The 24,072-nt window shown below is 48.7% G+C and overlaps 1 long non-coding RNA gene across 1 annotated transcript in view; it reads left to right on the top strand.

Annotated features, from left to right (window-relative positions):
- The window catches only part of LOC135561888 (uncharacterized), a 114,625-nt gene extending 90,792 nt beyond the window's left edge, over positions 1-23,833 (top strand). The window contains exon 3 of the long non-coding RNA XR_010459744.1: positions 22,232-23,833. This is a non-coding gene — a long non-coding RNA (uncharacterized LOC135561888). The remainder of the gene's footprint in view (positions 1-22,231) is intronic.
- The last annotated feature ends 239 nt before the right edge of the window (positions 23,834-24,072 follow it).

Below are 24,072 nucleotides of genomic sequence, written 5' to 3'. Positions count from 1 at the left end.
GAAGATCTGTGAAGTTATTTGGATTTTTACGAATGATCTTGTAACGTCTGGAGAGTGTTGGGTGTGGAGTCAGGCGCAGAGACCAGAAGTTTCACGGGAATAAGCACTTTAATGTCCTCAGTAAACAGGAACAGGTACAAAAATGGGTGAAGCCAAAACACAGGCGCAAACACAACCCAAAGACCACTGTTACATAAAACGGACAGCGAAAACCCAAAATCAACAATATACCGCCTACATACAATAACAGCAAGCCTGCACAACCACAAGAGAGCTAAACAAACTTAAACAATAACCACCCCAACAAGGAACAGGTGAAAACAATTAGACAAAAACAAACGAAAAGGAAAAAGGGATCAGTGGCAGCTAGTAGACCGGATACGACGACCGCCGAACAGGAAGGGGAGCCACCTTCGGTGATATTCGTGACATATCTTTGAAAGACAGGGTCCTTAAAAAGGGATGTTTCTTTTTTTGCTGAGTGTGTGTATGTATATGTGTGTGTGTGTGTGTGTGTGTGTGTGTGTGTGTGTGTATATATATATATATATATAAATATATATATATACCCTGCTCAAAAAAATAAAGGAAACACTAAAATAACACATCCTAAATCTGAATGAATGAAATATTCTTATTAAATACTTTTTTCTTTACATAGTTGAATGTGCTGACAACAAAATCCACAAAAATTATCAATGGATATCAAATTTATCAACCCATGGAGGTCTGGATTTGGAGTCACACTCAAAATTAAAGTGGAAAACCACACTACAGGCTGATCCAACTTTGATGTAATGTCCTTAAAACAAGTCAAAATTAGGGTCAGTAGTGTCTGTGGCCTCCACGTGCCTGTATGACCTCCCTACAACGCCTGGGCATGCTCCTGATGAGGTGGCGGATGGTCTCCTGAGGGATATCCTCCCAGACCTGGACTAAAGCATCTGCCAACTTCTGTACAGTCTGTGGTGCAACGTGGCATTGGTGGATGGAGCGAGACATGATATCCCAGATGTGCTCAATTGGATTCAGGTCTGGGGAACGGGCGGGCCAGTCCATAGCATCAATACCTTAATCTTGCAGGAACTGCTAACACATTCCAGCCGCATGAGGTCTAGCATTGTCTTGCATTAGGAGCAACCCAGGTCCAACCGCACCAGCATATGGTCTCACAAGGGGTCTGAGGATCTCATCTCGGTAGGCTGCCTCTGGCGAGCACATGGAGAGCTGTGCGGCCCCCCAAAGAAATGCCACCCCACACCATGACTGACCCACCGCCAAACCGGTCATGCTAGAGGATGTTGCAGGCAGCAGAACGTTCTCCACGGCGTCTCCAGACTCTGTCACGTCTGTCACGTGCTCAGTGTGAACCTGCTTCATCTGTGAAGAGCACAGGGCACCAGTGGCGAATTTGCCAATCTTGGTGTTCTCTGGCAAATGCCAAACGTCCTGCACGGTGTTGGGCTGTAAGAACAAACCCCCACCTGTGGACATCGGGCCCTCATACCACCCTCATGGAATCTGTTTCTGACCGTTTGAGCAGACACATGCACATTTGTGGCCTGCTGGAGGTAATTTTGCAGGGCTCTGGCAGTGCTCCTCCTTGCACAAAGGCGGAGGTAGCGGTCCTGCTGCTGGGTTGTTGCCCTCCTACGGCCTCCTCCATGTCTCCTGATGTACTGGCTTGTCTCCTAGTAGTGCCTCCATGCTCTGGACACTACGCTGACAGACACAGCAAACCTTCTTGCCACAGCTCGCATTGATGTCCCATCCTGGATGAACTGCACTACCTGAGCCACTTGTGTGGGTTGTAGACTCCGTCTCATGCTACCACTAGAGTGAAAGCACCGCCAGCATTAAAAAGTGACCAAAACATCAGCCAGGAAGCATAGGAACTGAGAAGTGGTCTGTGGTCCCCACCTGCAGAACCACTCCTTTATTGGGGGTGTCTTGCTAATTGCCTATAATTTCCACTTGTTGTCTATTCCATTTGCACAACAGCATGTGAAATTTATTGTCAATCAGTGTTGCTTCCTAAGTGGACAGTTTGATTTCACAGAAGTGTGATCGACTTGGAGTTACATTGTGTTGTTTAAGTGTTCCCTTTATTTTTTTGAGCAGTGTATATACACACAACTTAGTGATCATAATTAGAATGGTAGAATACACCAGCTGCAATTTCAAAATGTGGTTGTGCATCAGCAGTTTCTCTCTAATGTCAGTCACTGCACTCGCTTAATTAGCCATGTCAACTAACAATTTTTAGATTCTTATTTAATCTAGCCAGCTATCATTTGTTTGTGTTAGTCATTCTCACTCAGATGTCAAATTAGCATGACATCAGTCGTAAAAAAAAATGTGTAGAATTTCAGGGAATGTGTTTTAAAACAGCAAACATTTTTCTTCGCCCCATGCCAAATTCTCACACAGAGCCCCCAAAAGACTAGAGCTGGCCCTGCCAATAGGACACGGGGTCTTTTGGATGCAGAATGCCTTTCACAAGGTGACAGTTCCAAACAAAAGACTAGAGCTGGCCCTGCCAATAGGACACGGGGTCTTTTGGATGCAGAATGCCTTTCACAAGGTGACGGTTCCAAACAAAAGACTAGAGCTGGCCCTGCCAATAGGACACGGGGTCTTTTGGATGCAGAATGCCTTTCACAAGGTGACGGTTCCAAACAAAAGACTAGAGCTGGCCCTGCCAATAGGACACGGGGTCTTTTGGATGCAGAATGCCTTTCACAAGGTGACAGTTCCAAACAAAAGACTAGAGCTGGCCCTGCCAGCTGGCCCCTGCCAATAGGACAATGCAGGACACGGGCTGGCCCTCTTTTGGATGCAGAATGCCTTTCACAAGGTGACAGTTCCAAACAAAAGACTAGAGCTGGCCCTGCCAATAGGACACGGGGTCTTTTGGATGCAGAATGCCTTTCACAAGGTGACAGTTCCAAACAAAAGACTAGAGCTGGCCCTGCCAATAGGACACGGGGTCTTTTGGATGCAGAATGCCTTTCACAAGGTGACGGTTCCAAACAAAAGACTAGAGCTGGCCCTGCCAATAGGACACGGGGTCTTTTGGATGCAGAATGCCTTTCACAAGGTGACGGTTCCAAACAAAAGACTAGAGCTGGCCCTGCCAATAGGACACGGGGTCTTTTGGATGCAGAATGCCTTTCACAAGGTGACGGTTCCAAACAAAAGACTAGAGCTGGCCCTGCCAATAGGACACGGGGTCTTTTGGATGCAGAATGCCTTTCACAAGGTGACGGTTCCAAACAAAAGACTAGAGCTGGCCCTGCCAATAGGACACGGGGTCTTTTGGATGCAGAATGCCTTTCACAAGGTGACGGTTCCAAACAAAAGACTAGAGCTGGCCCTGCCAATAGGACACAAGGTATTTTGGATGCAGAATGCCTTTCACAAGGTGACGGTTCCAAACAAAAGACTAGAGCTGGCCCTGCCAATAGGACACGGGGTCTTTTGGATGCAGAATGCCTTTCACAAGGTGACGGTTCCAAACAAAAGACTAGAGCTGGCCCTGCCAATAGGACACGGGGTCTTTTGGATGCAGAATGCCTTTCACAAGGTGACGGTTCCAAACAAAAGACTAGAGCTGGCCCTGCCAATAGGACACGGGGTCTTTTGGATGCAGAATGCCTTTCACAAGGTGACGGTTCCAAACAAAAGACTAGAGCTGGCCCTGCCAATAGGACACGGGTCTTTTGGATGCAGAATGCCTTTCACAAGGTGACGGTTCCAAACAAAAGACTAGAGCTGGCCCTGCCAAGGTGACACGGTTCCAAACAAAAAAAGACTAGAGCTGGCCCTGCCAATAGGACACGGGTCTTTTGGATGCAGAATGCCTTTCACAAGGTGACGGTTCCAAACAAAAGACTAGAGCTGGCCCTGCCAATAGGACACGGGGTCTTTTGGATGCAGAATGCCTTTCACAAGGTGACAGTTCCAAACAAAAGACTAGAGCTGGCCCTGCCAATAGGACACGGGGTCTTTTGGATGCAGAATGCCTTTCACAAGGTGACAGTTCCAAACAAAAGACTAGAGCTGGCCCTGCCAATAGGACACGGGGTCTTTTGGATGCAGAATGCCTTTCACAAGGTGACAGTTCCAAACAAAAGACTAGAGCTGGCCCTGCCAATAGGACACGGGGTCTTTTGGATGCAGAATGCCTTTCACAAGGTGACGGTTCCAAACAAAAGACTAGAGCTGGCCCTGCCAATAGGACACGGGGTCTTTTGGATGCAGAATGCCTTTCACAAGGTGACGGTTCCAAACAAAAGACTAGAGCTGGCCCTGCCAATAGGACACGGGGTCTTTTGGATGCAGAATGCCTTTCACAAGGTGACAGTTCCAAACAAAAGACTAGAGCTGGCCCTGCCAATAGGACACGGGGTCTTTTGGATGCAGAATGCCTTTCACAAGGTGACAGTTCCAAACAATAATAGTCTCTGGAGCATTGCTGTCTGGATGCAGTCAATGTCTGGATATCGCAACATCAATGGGGGTTTTAGTAATTCATGAGATCAAATTTTTCAGTGTGGTGTCTGGAGATGTTTTGAATGCATAATTAGATATTTTCTCAAATTCTGTATTTTGAGAGGAATGTTTTTACAACGAGTGCATCCAAATGATCTTGTGTGTTAAATTAGTACATTTTGGTGTGTAGCTGAAGAAACTTGAAAACACATTTACACAATATGATGATCCAGAAGATGCTTTTAGCAAATACTCTCTTTGATCCAGGTAGATATGGATATTCTAGTCTATTCTGTCATTACCTATCCACAATGCATAGGTGTTGGTGTCCTAGGCAAGCATTTTTAAAATAAACTAATTTAAGGTAAGCTGTTTTTCAATGAAATTACATTACTTGTTTACTTTCATGTACATGCTTTTAAACTGTTATGAAACGTTTTTAATAATTCCACCACAGATCTAATCCTCCTTGTGTGATAATAATAATAATAATTCCACCACAGATCTAATGCTCCTTGTGTGATAATAATAATAATAATTCCACCACAGATCTAATGCTCCTTGTGTGATAATAATAATAATAATTCCACCACAGATCTAATGCTCCTTGTGTGATAATAATAATAATAATTCCACCACAGATCTAATGCTCCTTGTGTGATAATAATAATCATAATAATTCCACCACAGATCTAATGCTCCTTGTGTGATAATAATAATAATAATTCCACCACAGATCTAATGCTCCTTGTGTGATAATAATAATAATAATTCCACCACAGATCTAATGCTCCTTGTGTGATAATAATAATAATAATTCCACCACAGATCTAATGCTCCTTGTGTGATAATAATAATCATAATAATTCCACCACAGATCTAATGCTCCTTGTGTGATAATAATAATAATAATAATTCCACCACAGATCTAATGCTCCTTGTGTGATAATAATAATCATAATTCCACCACAGATCTAATGCTCCTTGTGTGATAATAATAATCATAATAATTCCACCACAGATCTAATGCTCCTTGTGTGATAATAATAATCATAATAATTCCACCACAGATCTAATGCTCCTTGTGTGAGCACAATTGTTATGTTTTCAGCCTACTGAACTCACAACCCACTCTTTCTCTGTCAATCTTGAGTTGGACTACCCATTAAAACTCCAGATAAAGTGAGACCACATAAACATTTCACGCCAAAGCAATGTTTTTTTGTTGTGTATGCTGCATGCTGTGGTTTTTCTCCTCAACACCATGGCCACGGAACCCACTCAACTGTGACAAATTAGGACTGGAGATGACAAAATAGGCTTTTTTAATAAGCATGGCAAAGGGGATTTGACTCTGGTGGCAGGGCTCACTTGAATAAGCAGACTGTGGGTCCTGCTTTGATGATCGCTTTCATCCATCTGATACGAGATAGGGGGAGTGGAAAAGCGAAGGAGGAGGGTATGGGGGGACGTGTAGGGACAGTGTTGAGCAGATACTTAATCGGTGGACGAATCAAAATGAGTAATATAAAAAACACAGGAGGAGGGAGAGGTGGGTGGGGGTTAAAGGAGGGTTATGTGATAACTATTAGCTATTAGCTTCCGAACATAATCCTTCACCCCCTCCCCCTTAGATTGTAATCAATTCAGTCTATTTCTTGTTTCCCTGAAATGACACGTTGTTAAAGGAGCGATGTGGTGATGTTGCAGTGACACTAGGGATGTCAGACGTGTGCTTAAAGACACGGTCACCAACCGGTCAATCAACTGGTTGATCTCCAAGGCATTTTTAGTCGATCTCAAACACTTCTGTAAAACATTGAGTTCCTGTTTAAAAAAAAAAATTGCCTCCCAATGCATTACCATTTTGAACCATTTCATGTGTCTGAAAGTAAAAACTCTGCTTTCCCGGTGGGCCCAGAGTGCAAATCAATTGCACTATAGGCCTACCACTGGCCAATTGGATGGCTCAGATGACTGTGTCTGCAGTAACGTAGCAGGCAGAAAATAAAATTACAGCAAAGTTGATACTGTGAGTTTTCAAAACTTTTAAAACGAGAGAGACTGTCAATGAATACAGCAAAGAGCTGCTGTTTTTATGACTGAGTTTCAAGTTCTTACTCAGCACTTTGTAATCAACACTTTCATAAGCAATAAAATGTTTGTTCTTCCTATTTCCGCTCAGCACTACAACTAGCAGTGCAGCTGTAATGAACAAGTAGGAAAGTGTATCCATATGCTTGAGTTTTTATTAGCAGCTTGGGTCTTTTTTTAATATGGAGGAATATTTCACTTTCTCTGTTCATTGGCGTTACAACATGAATTTGTACATGAGGTAGAAATTATGCGGTGCAACTTGAGTTTTGCCATCTGGTGACGGTGTCCCTTTTTGGTCAGTGTCAGTGGAGGAAAGGGAGACCCACAGTCTGCTGCTCTCTCACTCCGCTGAGACTGACCCGCAGTCTGCTGCTCTCTCACTCCCTCCGCTGAGACTGACCCGCAGTCTGCTGCTCTCTCACTCCGCTGAGACTGACCCTCAGTCTGCTGCTCTCTCCCTCCGCTGAGACTGACCCGCAGTCTGCTGCTCTCTCCCTCCGCTGAGACTGACCCGCAGTCTGCTGCTCTCTCACTCCCTCCGCTGAGACTGACCCGCAGTCTGCTGCTCTCTCACTCCGCTGAGACTGACCCTCAGTCTGCTGCTCTCTCCCTCCGCTGAGACTGACCCGCAGTCTGCTGCTCTCTCCCTCCGCTGAGACTGACCCGCAGTCTGCTGCTCTCTCCCTCCGCTGAGACTGACCCGCAGTCTGCTGCTCTCTCCCTCCGCTGAGACTGACCCGCAGTCTGCTGCTCTCTCCCTCCGCTGAGACTGACCCGCAGTCTGCTGCTCTCTCCCTCCGCTGAGACTGACCCGCAGTCTGCTGCTCTCTCACTCCGCTGAGACTGACCCTCAGTCTGCTGCTCTCTCCCTCCGCTGAGACTGACCCGCAGTCTGCTGCTCTCTCACTCTGCTGAGACTGACCCGCAGTCTGCTGCTCTCTCCCTCCGCTGAGACTGACCATCAGATACACGCACCATCAGCCCAGTAAAATAAAAATAAAATTATTGAAATGTACGCTCACTCAGCTGTGCCTCACAAGTAATACAACAACTCATCTATTACCGATGAGATCATATAGTCTACAGTACCTCAAACTTTGAAATATAATTTTAAATGGCAATTCATGCAAAGCCAATATGCAGTAATAATATGTTGGGCCTATAACCTACTGTACAACCATCATTGCTACAGTACTGTTTTTAATAGTTTAATGTTGCATAGGCTTATATTAAGTGAATAAAAAAAAATTTGACCAGTGAATCTCTGCTTTCTGTTTTTTACTTGCTTGTTGTACAGGGAACCTCACTAGTGTACACAACAAGGAAATTAACCAAGTGAGATGAGAGAAAGGAGCATGATGAAGAGCTGCAGAGAGGAGGAGGAGCATGATGAAGAGAGGAGCATCATTAAGAGAGGAGGAGCAAGATGAAGAGGGAGTAATGCAGGGTAGAAAATTAAACATACAAAGGGAATAACATGACTGGAAGAGAAAAGCAGATGGCTCTAAAAACCTGAAAATGTTAATTGTAGAATGGAGAGAAAGGGAGCCGTAGGGAGAGAAAGGGAGCCGTAGGGAGAGAAAGGGAGCCGTAGGGAGAGAAAGGGAGCCGTGGAGAGAGAAAGGGAGCCGTAGGGAGAGAAAGGGAGCCGTGGAGAGAGAAAGGGAGCCGTGGGGAGAGAAAGGGAGCCGTGGGGAGAGAAAGGGAGCCGTAGGGAGAGAAAGGGAGCCGTAGGGAGAGAAAGGGAGCCGTAGGGAGAGGAAGTGAGCCGTATGGAGTGAACCGGAGCCATAGGGAGATGTAGGGAGAGAAAACGAGACTTAGGGAGAGAAAGGGAGACGTAGGGAGTGAAAGGGAGACGTAGGGAGAGAAAGGGAGACGTAGGGAGAGAAAGGGAGACGTAGGGAGAGAAAGGGAGACACAGGGAGAGAACGTGAGCCGTAGGGATAGAACGGGAGCTGTAGGGAGAGAAAGGGAGACGTAGGGAGAGAAAGGGAGACATAGGGAGAGAAAGGGAGCCGTAGGGAGAGGAAGTGAGCCGTATGGAGTGAACCGGAGCCATAGGGAGATGTAGGGAGAGAAAACGAGACTTAGGGAGAGAAAGGGAGACGTAGGGAGTGAAAGGGAGCTGTAGGGAGTGAAAGGGAGCCGTAGGGAGAGGAAGGGAGCCGTAGGGAGAGAAAGGGAGAGAACGGGAGCCGTAGGGAGAGAAAGGGAGACGTAGGGAGAGAAAGGGAGAGGAAGAGAGGGAAAGGGAGCCGTAGGGAGAGAAAGGGAGCCGTGGGGAGTGAAAGGGAGCTGTAGGGAGTGAAAGGGAGCCGTAGGGAGAGGAAGGGAGCCGTAGGGAGAGAAAGGGAGCCGTGGGGAGTGAAAGGGAGCCGTAGGGAGAGGAAGGGAGCAGTAGGGAGAGAAAGGGAGCCGTAGGGAGAGAAAGGGAGCCGTAGGGAGAGAAAGGGAGCCGTAGGGAGAGGAAGGGAGCCGTAGGGAGAGGAAGGGAGAGGTTGGGAGAAAAAGGGAGCCATAGGGAGTGAAAGGGAGACATAGGGAGAGGAAGGGAGCCGTAAGGAAAGAAACAGAGCCGTAGGGAGAGAAAGGGATAGAAAGGGAGACGTAGGGAGAGAAATGGAGCCGTAGGGAGAAGAAGGGAGCCGTAGGGAGAGAAAGAGAGCCGTGGGGAGAGGAAGTGAGCTGTATGGAGTGAACTGGAGCCATAGGGAGACGTAGGGAGAGAAAGGGAGACGTAGGGAGAGAAAGGGAGACGTAGGGAGAGAAAGGGAGACGTAGGGAGAGAAAGGGAGACGTAGGGAGAGAAAGGGAGACGTAGGGAGAGAAAGGGAGACACAGGGAGAGAACGTGAGCCGTAGGGAGAGAACGTGAGCCGTAGGGAGAGAACGGGAGCCGTATGGAGAGAACGGGAGCTGTAGGGAGAGAAAGGGAGACGTAGGGAGTGAAAGGGAGACGTAGGGGGAGAAAGGGAGACGTAGGGAGTGAAAGGGGGCCGTAGGGAGTGAAAGGGAGACACAGGGAGAGAAATAGAGCCGTAGGGAGAGAACGTGAGCCGTAGGGAGAGAAAGGGAGACATAGGGAGAGAAATAGAGCCGTAGGGAGTGAAAGGGAGACGTAGGGAGAGAAATGGAGCCGTAGGGGGAGAAAGGGAGACACAGGGAGAGAAATAGAGCCGTAGGGAGAGAAAGGGAGACGTAGGGAGAGAAATGGAGCCGTAGGGGGAGAAAGGGAGACACAGGGAGAGAAATAGAGCCGTAGGGAGTGAAAGGGAGAGAATGGGAGATGTAAGGAGTTAAAGGGAGAGGAAGAGAGACGTAGGGGGAGAAAGGGAGCCGTAGGGGGAGAAAGGGAGACGTAAGGAGTGAAAGGGAGAGGAAGAGAGGGAAAGGGAGCCGTAGGGAGAGAAAGATAGCCGTAGGGAGAGAAAGATACCCGTAGGGAGAGGAAGGGAGCCGTAGCGAGAGAATGGAAGTCGTAGGGAGAGTTTGGGAGAGGAAGTGAGTGAAAGGGAGAGGAGACTTAGGGAGAGAAATGTAACTAAGGTAAAGTAGCTAAGTGGGAGAGACTAAGAAAGTGAGAGACAGAAAGGGATAGACTGTTAAAAGTTAGCAGGATAAGAAGTAAGGATGAGTTTTTACTATTAAAGTGTTATATTAAACCACCATAGAATGCTTCAGCTGCAGAGGTGGAGAGAGGAAGAGTATGGAATGATATTAGAAGAGAACCAGAGGGAGAGGTAGAGAGGAGGAGACTGAGGGAGAGGTGGAGGAGAATGTGGGAGAAGAGGATGAGATGGGGACGTGGAGACAGTAGGAGAAGAGGAGGATGAGATGGGGACGTGTAGACCGTAGAAGAAGAGGAAGATGAGATGGGGAGGTGAAGATAGTAGGAGAAGAGGATGATGAAGAGGATGATGATGGGGCGGCAGGGTAGCCTAGTGGTTAGAGAGTAGTACTATTTACCGAAAGGTTGCAAGTACAAATCCCCGAGCTGATCCTGAACAGGCAGTTAACCCACTGTTCCTAGGCCGTCATTGAAAATAAGAATTTGTTCTTAACTGACTTGCCTAGTTAAATAAAGGTAAAATAAAAAATAAAAAATGAGATCGGGAGGTGGAGACAGTTGGAGAAGAGGAGGAGATGGGAGGTGGAGACAGTTGGAGAAGGGGATGAGATGGGGAGGTGGAGACAGTAGGAGAAGAGGATGAGATGGGGAGGTGAAGACAGTAGTTGGAGAAGAGGAGGAGATGGGAGGTGGAGACAGTAGGTGAAGAGGATGAGATGGGGAGGTGGAGACGGTAGGTGAAGAGGATGAGATGGGGAGGTGGAGAAGGTAGGTGAAGAGGGTGAGATGGGGAGGTGAAGACAGTAGTAGGAGAAGAGGATGACATGGGGAGGTGAAGACAGTAGTAGTAGAAGAGGATGAGATGGGGAGGTGAAGACAGTAGTAGTAGAAGAGGATGAGATGGGGAGGTGAAGACAGTAGTAGGTGAAGAGGATGAGATGGGGAGGTGAAGACAGTAGTAGGTGAAGAGGAGGAGATGGGGAGGTGAAGACAGTAGTAGGAGAAGAGGAGGAGATGGGGAGGTGAAGACGGCAGTAGGAGAAGAGGATGAGATGGGGAGGTGGAGACGGTAGTAGGAGAAGAGGATGAGATGGGGAGGTGAAGACGGTAGTAGGAGAAGAAGATGAGATGGGGAGGTGAAGACAGTAGTAGGAGAAGAGGAGGAGATGGGGAGGTGGAGACAGTAGTAGGAGAAGAGGAGGAGATGGGGAGGTGAAGACAGTAGTAGGAGAAGAGGAGGAGATGGGGAGGTGGAGACAGTAGGTGAAGAGGATGAGATGGGGAGGTGGAGACAGTAGGTGAAGAGGATGAGATGGGGAGGTGGAGACGGTAGGTGAAGAGGATGACATGGGGAGGTGAAGACAGTAGTAGAAGAAGAGGAGGAGATGGGGAGGTGGAGACAGTAGGTGAAGAGGATGAGATGGGGAGGTGAAGACAGTAGTAGGAGAAGAGGTGGAGATGGGGAGGTGGAGACGGTAGGTGAAGAGGATGAGATGGGGAGGTGAAGACAGTAGGTGAAGATGATGACATGGGGAGGTGAAGACAGTAGTAGGAGAAGAGGAGGAGATGGGGAGGTGGAGACAGTAGTAGGAGAAGAGGATGAGATGGGGAGGTGGAGACGGTAGGTGAAGAGGAGGAGATGGGGAGGTGAAGACAGTAGTAGGAGAAGAGGATGAGTGGGGAGGTGGAGATAGTAGATAGTAGGAGAAGAGGATGAGATGGGGAGGTGGAGACGAGGTAGTAGGAGAAGAGGAGGAGATGGGGAGGTGGAGACGGTAGGTGAAGAGGAGGAGATGGGGAGGTGGAGACAGTAGTAGGAGAAGAGGAGGAGATGGGGAGGTGAAGACAGTAGTAGGAGAAGAGGAGGAGATGGGGAGGTGAAGACATTAGTAGGAGAAGAGGAGGAGATGGGGAGGTGAAGACAGTAGTAGGAGAAGAGGAGGAGATGGGGAGGTGGAGACAGTAGGAGAAGAGGATGAGATGGGGAGGTGGAGACAGTAGGAGAAGAGGATGAGATGGGGAGGTGGAGACAGTAGGTGAAGAGGATGAGATGGGGAGGTGGAGTCGGTAGGTGAAGAGGATGAGATGGGGAGGTGGAGACGGTAGGTGAAGAGGGTGAGATGGGGAGGTGAAGACGGTAGGTGAAGAGGGTGAGATGGGGAGGTGAAGACATTAGTAGGAGAAGAGGAGGAGATGGGGAGGTGAAGACAGTAGTAGGAGAAGAGGAGGAGATGGGGATGTGGAGACAGTAGGTGAAGAGGATGACATGGGGAGGTGAAGACAGTAGTAGGAGAAGAGGAGGAGGTGGAGACAGGTGAAGAGGATGACATGGGGAGGTGAAGACAGTAGTAGGAGAAGAGGAGGAGATGGGGAGGTGAAGACAGTAGTAGGAGGAGATGGGGAGGTGGAGACAGTAGGTGAAGAGGATGAGATGGGGAGGTGAAGACAGTAGTAGGAGAAGAGGTGGAGATGGGGAGGTGGAGACGGTAGGTGAAGAGGATGACATGGGGAGGTGAAGATAGTAGTAGGAGAAGAGGATGACATGGGGAGGTGGAGACGGTAGTAGGAGAAAAGGAGGAGATGGGGAGGTGGAGACAGTAGGTGAAGAGGATGAGATGGGGAGGTGAAGACAGTAGTAGGAGAAGAGGAGGAGATGGGGAGGTGAAGACGGTAGTAGGAGAAGAGGAGGAGATGGGGAGGTGGAGACGGTAGTAGGAGAAGAGGATGAGATGGGGAGGTGAAGACAGTAGTAGGAGAAGAGGAGGAGATGGGGAGGTGGAGACAGTAGTAGGAGAAGAGGAGGAGATGGGGAGGTGGAGACAGTAGTAGGAGAAGAGGATGAGATGGGGAGGTGGAGACAGTAGTAGGAGAAGAGGATGAGATGGGGAGGTGGGGGAGACGACAGTAGTAGGAGAAGAGGAGGAGATGGGGAGGTGAAGACTGTAGTAGGAGAAGAGGAGGAGATGGGGAGGAGAGAGGGGACGGTAGTAGGAGAAGAGGAGGAGATGGGGAGGTGAAGACGGTAGTAGGAGAAGAGGAGGAGATGGGGAGGTGGAGACAGTAGTAGGAGAAGAGGAGGAGATGGGGAGGTGAAGACAGTAGTAGGAGAAGAGGAGGAGATGGGGAGGTGGAGACAGTAGTAGGAGAAGAGGATGAGATGGGGAGGTGAAGACAGTAGTAGGAGAAGAGGAGGAGATGGGGAGGTGGAGACGGTAGGTGAAGAGGATGAGATGGGGAGGTGGAGACAGTAGTAGGAGAAGAGGAGGAGATGGGGAGGTGGAGACGGTAGTAGGAGAAGAGGAGGAGATGGGGAGGTGGAGACGGTAGTAGGAGAAGAGGATGAGATGGGGAGGTGAAGACGGTAGTAGGAGAAGAAGATGAGATGGGGAGGTGAAGACAGTAGTAGGAGAAGAGGAGGAGATGGGGAGGTGGAGACAGTAGTAGGAGAAGAGGAGGAGATGGGGAGGTGAAGACAGTAGTAGGAGAAGAGGAGGAGATGGGGAGGTGGAGACAGTAGGTGAAGAGGATGAGATGGGGAGGTGGAGACAGTAGGTGAAGAGGATGAGATGGGGAGGTGGAGACGGTAGGTGAAGAGGATGACATGGGGAGGTGAAGACAGTAGTAGGAGAAGAGGAGGAGATGGGGAGGTGGAGACAGTAGGTGAAGAGGATGAGATGGGGAGGTGAAGACAGTAGTAGGAGAAGAGGTGGAGATGGGGAGGTGGAGACGGTAGGTGAAGAGGATGAGATGGGGAGGTGAAGACAGTAGGTGAAGATGATGACATGGGGAGGTGAAGACAGTAGTAGGAGAAGAGGAGGAGATGGGGAGGTGGAGACAGTAGTAGGAGAAGAGGATGAGATGGGGAGGTGGAGACGGTAGGTGAAGAGGAGGAGATGGGGAGGTGAAGACAGTAGTAGGAGAAGAGGATGAGATGGGGAGGTGGAGATAGTAGTAGGAGAAGAGGATGAGATGGGGAGGTGGAGACGATATTAGGAGAAGAGGAGGAGATGGGGAGGTGGAGACGGTAGGTGAAGAGGAGGAGATGGGGAGGTGGAGACAGTAGTAGGAGAAGAGGAGGAGATGGGGAGGTGAAGACAGTAGTAGGAGAAGAGGAGGAGATGGGGAGGTGAAGACAGTAGTAGGAGAAGAGGAGGAGATGGGGAGGTGAAGACAGTAGTAGGCGAAGAGGAGGAGATGGGGAGGTGGAGACAGTAGTAGGAGAAGAGGATGAGATGGGGAGGTGGAGACGGTAGTAGGAGAAGAGGAGGAGATGGGGAGGTGAAGACGGTAGTAGGAGAAAAGGAGGAGATGGGGAGGTGGAGACAGTAGCTGAAGAGGATGAGATGGGGAGGTGAAGACAGTAGTAGGAGAAGAGGAGGAGATGGGGAGGTGAAGACGGTAGTAGGAGAAGAGGGGAGGAGATGGGGAGGTGAGATGGGGACAGTAGAAGAGGATGAGATGGGGAGGTGGAGACAGTAGTAGGAGAAGAGGAGGAGATGGGGAGGTGGAGACAGTAGTAGGAGAAGAGGAGGAGATGGGGAGGTGAAGACGGTAGTAGGAGAAGAGGAGGAGATGGGGAGGTGAAGACGGTAGTAGGAGAAGAGGAGGAGATGGGGAGGTGGAGACGGTAGTAGGAGAAGAAGAGGAGGTGAAGACAGTAGGGAGAAGAGGAGGAGATGGGTGGAGAGAAGAGTAGGGAGGTGAAGACAGTAGGAGAAGAGGAGGAGATGGGGAGGTGGAGACAGTAGTAGGAGAAGAGGATGAGATGGGGAGGTGAAGACAGTAGTAGGAGAAGAGGAGGAGATGGGGAGGTGGAGACGGTAGGTGAAGAGGATGAGATGGGGAGGTGGAGACAGTAGTAGGAGAAGAGGAGGAGATGGGGAGGTGGAGACGGTAGTAGGAGAAGAGGAGGAGATGGGGAGGTGGAGACGGTAGTAGGAGAAGAGGATGAGATGGGGAGGTGGAGACGGTAGTAGGAGAAGAGGAGGAGATGGGGAGGTGGAGACGGTAGTAGGAGAAGAGGAGGAGATGGGGAGGTGGAGACGGTAGTAGGAGAAGAGGAGGAGATGGGGAGGTGGAGACAGTAGTAGGAGAAGAGGATGAGATGGGGAGGTGGAGACGGTAGTAGGAGAAGAGGAGGAGATGGGGAGGTGAAGACGGTAGTAGGAGAAGAGGAGGAGATGGGGAGGTGAAGACAGTAGTAGGAGAAGAGGAGGAGATGGGGAGGTGGAGACAGTAGTAGGAGAAGAGGATGAGATGGGGAGGTGAAGACAGTAGTAGGAGAAGAGGAGGAGATGGGGAGGTGGAGACAGTAGTAGGAGAAGAGGAGGAGATGGGGAGGTGAAGACGGTAGTAGGAGAAGAGGAGGAGATGGGGAGGTGAAGACGGTAGTAGGAGAAGAGGAGGAGATGGGGAGGTGGAGACAGTAGTAGGAGAAGAGGAGGAGATGGGGAGGTGAATACGGTATGTAGTGGCTTCCTTTCGTCTTTACCATAGCCACTGCCCAAGCCTGAAGCGGGGTTGTTTGGTACGCATACAGTCCACACTCAAGGTTTCCAAACGGCCAAACATTCAATGACATCCAGGGATATGGTGCAACAAAAATGTTTATTCTTCTTATATCTAACAAATAAATGAGTCTCCAATCAACTTAAAGCAGTTCAATACTTGATATGGAAAATACATATTATGACCTGTCTGTATGTCTGTCTGTATGTCTGTATGGTCAAAAAACTATACCGCTCCCGCATCTAGCAAGGACTCTCCCTCCCGAAGGCCCAACTTCCTGCCTTTATCCTAACACACTTACCACAATACAATGAATAGGCAAGAGGGGGGGCCAAAAACTAAGTTATATTCATTTGTTGTTAGTGTATCTCAATCAGGTAAATATAAATCATAAAGGTACGTACCTAATATTTCATCATTTACATTAATATTTAATATATTTACACAAATATACATGGAGCTCCATATGTTCGGTCTTTTATACAAATATGTCCAAATCGGCTCTAACACGGTAGGTGAAGATGATGACATGGGGAGGTGAAGACAGTAGTAGGAGAAGAGGAGGAGATGGGGAGGTGGAGACGGTAGGTGAAGAGGATGAGATGGGGAGGTGGAGACGGTAGGTGAAGAGGGTGAGATGGGGAGGTGAAGACATTAGTAGGAGAAGAGGAGGAGATGGGGAGGTGGAGACAGTAGGTGAAGAGGATGAGATGGGGAGGTGAAGACAGTAGTAGGAGAAGAGGAGGAGATGGGGAGGTGGAGACAGTAGGTCAAGAGGTGGAGATGGGGAGGTGGAGACAGTAGGTCAAGAGGTGGAGATGGGGAGGTGGAGACGGTAGGTGAAGAGGATGAGATGGGGAGGTGAAGACAGTAGGTGAAGATGATGACATGGGGAGGTGAAGACAGTAGTAGGAGAAGAGGAGGAGATGGGGAGGTGGAGACAGTAGGTGAAGAGGATGAGATGGGGAGGTGGCGACAGTAGAAGAAGATGAGGATTGAGAGAAAGATGACAAAGTGAGAAAAGAGAAGGATGAGAGGGACTGAGAGAAAGCGAGAGCTGATGGGCGTAATGGAGGGGTGGGGGGGAGTGACTGAGAGGGCCTGTCGCCCGGTCACTGGCCCCACGCCCATCACTTTGCAGTGATCAGTCTCCCAGTCCGTCATCTGCCGCTTGCCAGCTGTCAGGGGGCCTGCTCTGGGCACGGCCACTGATGTGAAACCGCAGCCATGTTTAAGAATCAATCCACTGCCCTAAAATTTCACGAATGACTGCAGAGCTTGCTAATAGCTTTTGGGGTGAAAGAGATGCCTTGCGACTGTACTGTATCGGGTAGCTGGCTTGCCCCTGCTTGGAAGGTCTTTAATTGACACAGCGCTAATTAGCCCGGCTACTAGCAACGAGCTTCCACGACCTCTCTTGTGTGGCCAAGTTGCGATAGAGAACGAGACTTACCTCTATCGTGCGCTTTCTCTCTCTCTCCAACTCATTAGGGTGTTATACTTTTTTTGGACCTCATTAAGAGTAAATGCATACGCACTTAATGAAATTCCCAGAGTGAGCTAGAAAAACAAGGATTTGGCAGTCTGGTTGCTGTTTTGAAATGCCAAGCGGTTTGGTTTGGAGTCAAGCAAATGTTTCAGTTAGAGAGCAACTTCAGAGCTGTACGTTCACCCAGAAAAGTTTTTGATACAAATGGTTTCTAATTAATCATATACGCACTGCCAAGCACACAGTTAAAACATCTCGAGTTAAGGGGGCAGGGTAAGCGTAGATAGGCAAAAAATTATTTAATCTGGGTTTTTCTCCCCAAGCCGTTTGCCTTTGAGGCGGAAAGGAATAAACAACGACTTTAACTTTGAAGTCAGGTCTTTAGCTAAAACATACGAGTCTAATTGGAGACATGAAAAATAATATTTTGGATCAATTAAAGTCGAGCAAAAAGACTTGCAAGGATATTTGGCCGACTTTTGTTCAATATGGACGACGTAAATGATTAATTTTACCATATTAAATTGTATTGAATCTTTTCCTTTCATTGCATTTATTTTCATCTCATTCTGTTTATTTCTAATTGAGTTTTTTCCCTCCGAGATGTCAAGCTTTTCCATTGGATCAAAAAGTCATGTTGAATTGTGACTTGAGTCATCTTTGCCGCTTCTTCCTCTAAATGTCACACGTCATAACCTTTTAACATCACAATAATTCATAGATGCAAGACTGAGGGACAAACGGCAGTGCTGCTAGTACTCAGTATTATACAAGACTGAAAACAAAGCTATCAGATCACAGCTTTTCACAACCAAATACATGACACAATCAAATGGAAAGCATCTAACAACGCAATTGTGCAGTCTGCCTTGATGCCATGCATTTTATTCATGGTTGGGCTGTATATATCACAGAGTGATTATGTAAATATACCGTATGTTCACACTTCGCAGATGTTGTACTTTGTATACAATATCTGCAGGTATATATGATTGTGTTCTCCTTACATAACATGGTCATTGTTATTCAAGGCCATGTTGGAATTTACATTTTAGAGTTCAATATGTGTTCATGCGATGCAAAACCCTGCCACAAAGCCCTGCCACAAAACCCTGCCACAAAGCCCTGCCACAAAACCCTGCCACAAAGCCCTGCCACAAAGCCCTGCCACAAAGCCCTGCCACAAAGCCCTGCCTCTCAGCCCTGCCACAAACCCTACCACAAAGCCCTGCCACAAAGCCTTGCCTCAAAACCGCACCTCAAAACCCTGCCACAAAGCCCAGTCTCTCAACCCTGCCACAAAACCCTGCCACAAAGCCCAGTCTCTCAACCCTGCCACAAAACCCTGCCACAAAACCCTGCCACAAAGCCCTGCCACAAAGCCCTGCCTCAAAACCGTACCTCAAAACCCTGCCACAAAACCCTGCCACAAAGCCCTGCCTCTCAACCCTGCCACAAACCCTACCACAAAGCCCTGCCACAAAGCCCAGCCACAAAGCCTTGCCTCAAAACCGCACCTCAAAACCCTGCCACAAAGCCCAGTCTCTCAACCCTGCCACAAAACCCTGCCACAAAGCCCAGTCTCTCAACCCTGCCACACAACCCTGCCTCAAAACCGTACCTCAAAACCCTGCCACAAAACCCTGCCACAAAGCCCTGCCACAAAGCCCTGCCTCAAAACCGTACCTCAAAACCCTGCCACAAACCCTGCCTCAAAACCGTACCTCAAAACCCTGCCACAAAGCCCTGCTACAAAGCCCTGCCTCTCAACCCTGCCACAAACCCTACCACAAAGCCCTGCCACAAAGCCTTGCCTCAAAACCGCACCTCAAAACCCTGCCTCAAAGCCCAGTCTCTCAACCCTGCCACAAAACCCTGCCACAAAGCCCAGTCTCTCAACCCTGCCACAAAACCCTGCCACAAAACCCTGTCACAAAGCCCTGCCACAAAGCCCTGCCTCAAAACCGTACCTCAAAACCCTGCCACAAAACCCTGCCACAAAACCCTGCCACAAAGCCCTGCCACAAAGCCCTGCCTCAAAACCGTACCTCAAAACCCTGCCACAAAGCCCTGCCTCAAAACCGTACCTCAAAACCCTGCCACAAAGCCCTGCCACAAAGCCCTGCCTCTCAACCCTGCCACAAACCCTACCACAAAGCCCTGCCACAAAGCCCAGCCACAAAGCCTTGCCTCAAAACCGCACCTCAAAACCCTGCCACAAAGCCCAGTCTCTCAACCCTGCCACAAAACCCTGCCAGAAAGCCCAGTCTCTCAAACCTGCCACAAAACCCTGCCACAAAACCCTGCCACAAAGCCCTGCCACAAAGCCCAGCCTCAAAACCGTACCTCAAAACCCTGCCACAAAACCCTGCCACAAAATGCTGCCACAAAGCCCTGCCACAAAGCCCTGCCTCTCAACCCTGCCACAAACCCTACCACAAAGCCCTGCCACAAAGCCCAGCCACAAAGCCTTGCCTCAAAACCGCACCTCAAAACCCTGCCACAAAGCCCAGTCTCTCAACCCTGCCACAAAACCCTGCCACAAAGCCCAGTCTCTCAACCCTGCCACAAACCCTGCCACAAAACCCTGCCACAAAGCCCTGCCTCAAAACCGTACCTCAAAACCCTGCCACAAAACCCTGCCACAAAGCCCTGCCACAAAGCCCTGCCACAAAGCCCTGCCTCAAAACCGTACCTCAAAACCCTGCCACAAAGCCCAGCCTCTCAACCCTGCCACAAAGCCCAGCCTCAAAACTCTGACTCAAAACCGAGAGGCCTTTAAAACTATGCTTTCCTACTTCCTATTCTTTGGCTTCATTCACATTGCTCAATTGCAAATACCATGCACAGTGTTCGTTTGACCTCAGTCTGAATTTGAATAATTTTACAAAAAAAAAATGTTTTTAAAAAGCTTGTAGGCATCGAGAAATATTGGAGAGCTTCACCCAGCTAGCACAAAGGCACAGTAGGTTAAACAACTGCTGTCCTGAAGCAGCTCGAAACAGCTTTCCTCGACTTCTTCCTCCCACTGGTGCTGCAATCTCTTCGCCTTGAGGTGGTGACACCACAGACACATTAAAATGTATTTTTTTCCCGTTCTAAAGGTTTCACAAAGCCCATTAATCACAACCTCTTCCTGCGATGCAGGCTCTCCTCAACGCACCCCCACTTATCTACTCCCGCCACACCGCAACGCACCACCACTTATCTACTCCCGCCACACCGCAACGCACCACCACTTATCTACTCCCGCCACACCGCAACGCACCGCCACTTATCTACTCCCGCCACACCGCAACGCACCGCCTCTTATCTACTCCTACCACACCGCAGCACACCACCTCTTATCTACTCCTACCACACCGCAGCACACCACCTCTTATCTACTCCCGCCACACCGCACCGCCACTTATCTACTCCCGCAACACACCGCCTCCTATCTACTCCCGCCACACCGCAACGCACCGCCACTTATCTACTCCCGCCACACCGCAACACACCCCCACTTATCTACTCCTGCCACACCGCAACGCACCGCCTCTTATCTACTCCCGCCACGCCGCAGCACACCACCTCTTATCTACTCCTACCACACCGCAGCACACCACCTCTTATCTACTCCCGCCACACCGCACCGCCACTTATCTACTCCCGCAACGCACCGTCTCTTATCTACTCCCGCCACACCGCAACGCACCGCCTCTTATCTACTCCCACCACACCGCAGCACACCACCTCTTATCTACTCCCGCCTCGATGCAATGCACCGCCTCTTATCTACTCCAGCCTCGACGCACCGCCTCTTATCTACTCCCGCAACGCACTGCCTCTTATCTACTCCCGCAACGCACCGCCTCTTATCTACTCCCGCAACGCACTGCCTCTTATCTACTCCCGCAACGCACCGCCTCTTATCTACTCCCGCAACGCACCGCCTCTTATCTACTCCCGCAACGCACTGCCTCTTATCTACTCCCGCCACACCGCAACGCACCGCCTCTTATCTACTCCCGCAACGCACCGCCTCTTATCTACTCCCGCAACGCACCGCCTCTTATCTACTCCCGCCACACCGCAATGCACCGCCTCTTATCTACACCAGCCTCGCAGCAATTCACCGTCTCTTATCTACTCCCGCCTCGCAGCAACGCACCACCTCTTATCTACACCAGCCTCGCAGCAACGCACCGCCTCTTATCTACACCAGCCTCGCAGCAATGCACCGTCTCTTATCTACACCAGCCTCGCAGCAATGCACCATCTCTTATCTACACCAGCCTCGCAGCAACGCACCATCTCTTATCTACTCCAGCCTCGCAGCAACGCACCGCCTCTTATCTACTCCCGCAACACACCACCTTGCTGCAATGCACTGCCTTGCCGCAACGCACCTCCTCTTATCTACTTTCTTTGCAACGCCTCGCCGCAAAACACTGCATGTTATCTACTCCTGCCTCGCCGTAAAACACCGCCTCTTTACTACTCCCGCCTCTCTCAGCAGTGTTTGTTTGAGGCATTAGGGGGCTGTTGCCGTGATGGATTGAATTAATACTTTTATCCAATTAGTGTTCCCTCATGCAATTAATCAGCTGGCCGGGGTTAGGGCCGCTTGGTTGGCCGGACTAAAGCAGACAGATGCTAGTGGCCTGGCTCATGAAGAAGAACCATCCCTCTCTTTCTCTCTTCCCTCTATTCTACAGCATCCTCCCCTCCACACACCTGGCGCTCCCTGCCCTCGTACAGTACTGCGCCATCGCTCTTAGAGCACATTGTTCGGGTTTCTTGTCGAGCACAACAACAGACCAGCTGAAAACAGTTCACTCCAGATAATCCGAAGAAAAACAAACACATTTTCATTATTGTGGCTTGAGTTGTGAAGAGCTAATAAAAAGATAAATGAGTTCAGGCTTGAACACGTTTTGTTTGCAGTGCGCGTTTGGAAAATGTATACAATTTCATATACTGTGTGATGAAAGACCCTGCAGTGTTAAAGCCCAACCAGTGATGGATTCCATCTCTGTTCTACAGGAAAATGTGATGGTAACCTATGCTATTCTTTTTGGTATTTTGCAGGTTTTGCCACTACTCTCAGCATTTTATGGGGGTCCTCTCACTGCCTGAATCATCCAGAAGAATAATGGACAAAATAAGATCTGAGCCAATGGAGTCTCCTGAAGGATACTGTTCTCTAATACTGGAATGAAGTGACAAGAGATGGCAGCTGGACCATACACACAACCCTAGGATCCTGGATCTGGAGAGAACCTTTTGATCTGAGGACCCGAGTATCAGAATGATCCACTTTTCTTTGAAATCCATTACTAATGAGTTCGAAAATAGAGAACAAAGATATTGAGAAAGATAACCAAGCATTTTAGTGAGAATCAGTTCCAATAGTTTGGAGATGGGTATCTCTTGGGTATCTCACTATGGGTTTCTGTAAGATTTGAACCTTGTCATACCAGGTAAAACCCACATTGTCCTTGACAATTATACAAATGCCATTTCAATGGTTTTCGGTCCCATGATCTTCTCAAAGGACCCCTATCCATTAAATGATTTCCCAAATTAATGTATTATTCATGTATTGGAATCAAGTAAATTACCACGTATGGATTGAAAGTGTCAATTTTAATTCTCAGGGAGTTAAAAAAAAAATCAATGTCAGGCCCACTCCCTTCACCACAATACTTGTGGTAAAGATTGAAAGATTGAAGCTGCCTTAGAACATATGGGAACGTTTGTCTTGGAAATCTTGAATGCAGTTTTCACTTGCACAGTAACAAAACAGATCTCTGTTACCCGAATGAATTTGATACCAGTGTAGACGGACAGGTGAGATAAGTCAGGGAAAAACCCGATGGAGAAGATTACATGGGAAAGATAAGGCCGGTTCAAAATGATTTGCCAAGTTTCTTCTGCACAGAGAAAAAGCCTTCTGTAGCCTGTCCAAAGTCATGATGTGCCATGGCATGCCCTGCGTCCTGAGTTGGAACTATTTAAGACAATAGAACTATTTAAGACAATAGAATACTTAAGAATCTTGTGGATTAATCAAGTGTCCTAGAACAGAGATTTTGGTTGGCCTCTGGCTTTCATTTCTTCAACATTGCCGGTTTGAGGACTCTTTTCACCTCTTTGGAAATCCACGTCACATGTAGAGCCAAGCAGGATTTTCCAAAATGGCTCCCGCTTGGAGACTAGGAGCATGTAGCCTGTTGGCGGCCCTTTGGCTTTTGCATTGCTGTAGTTGTGGATGGTCGGAGAGGACTAGTGGCATGGCCAAGGGAGAAACTAAGGAGCAGGAGCTCATGTCCCATGAACGAGTGAAGAGGGGATGGGTGTGGAACCAGTTCTTTGTGGTGGAGGAGTACACAGGCACAGAACCTCTCTACGTTGGAAAGGTAAGACTTTGAGAGTTTTTTGTGTGTTTAGGGGAAGAACACTAACATTACAGTTTAAGTTTTTTGCTCTAGACGTGATTCATGTCTTACGTGTGAGTTGATTGTGATTTGATTTGTATGACAAGTTAGTATTGGAAAGGATAAGACGTGCTGTGCTATCAAATCAGATGGAATTTTTATGCCAACTGCAAAAGAAATAGGGATGGTTCTTGTATACATTTTACTGCATACTCATGTCTGTCTGAATTCAGTCATTTGCAATTGAATTTCATATTTTGAACTCTGATCCGAATGGTTCTTCTTATAAAGGCAGTGTTAGAATCCCTCTGTCTGCCTCTGTATTATTTCTCTTAGGGGACAGCAGTCTATCTCTTCAGCCAGGATCCATTATGGGACTTAGTCAGACTTAGAGAGAGAATGAGAAGAGGAGAGAGGGGGGTGGCGGAGTGAAGATGGAGAAACAGATGGATAGGCAGACAGACAAACCGACCGAGCAAAGATGAGCTCAAA

Source organism: Oncorhynchus nerka, linkage group LG2 (genome assembly GCF_034236695.1).
Source record: "Oncorhynchus nerka isolate Pitt River linkage group LG2, Oner_Uvic_2.0, whole genome shotgun sequence".
Taxonomy (NCBI): domain Eukaryota; kingdom Metazoa; phylum Chordata; class Actinopteri; order Salmoniformes; family Salmonidae; genus Oncorhynchus; species Oncorhynchus nerka.
This window is presented reverse-complemented; position numbering and strand designations above follow the sequence as displayed.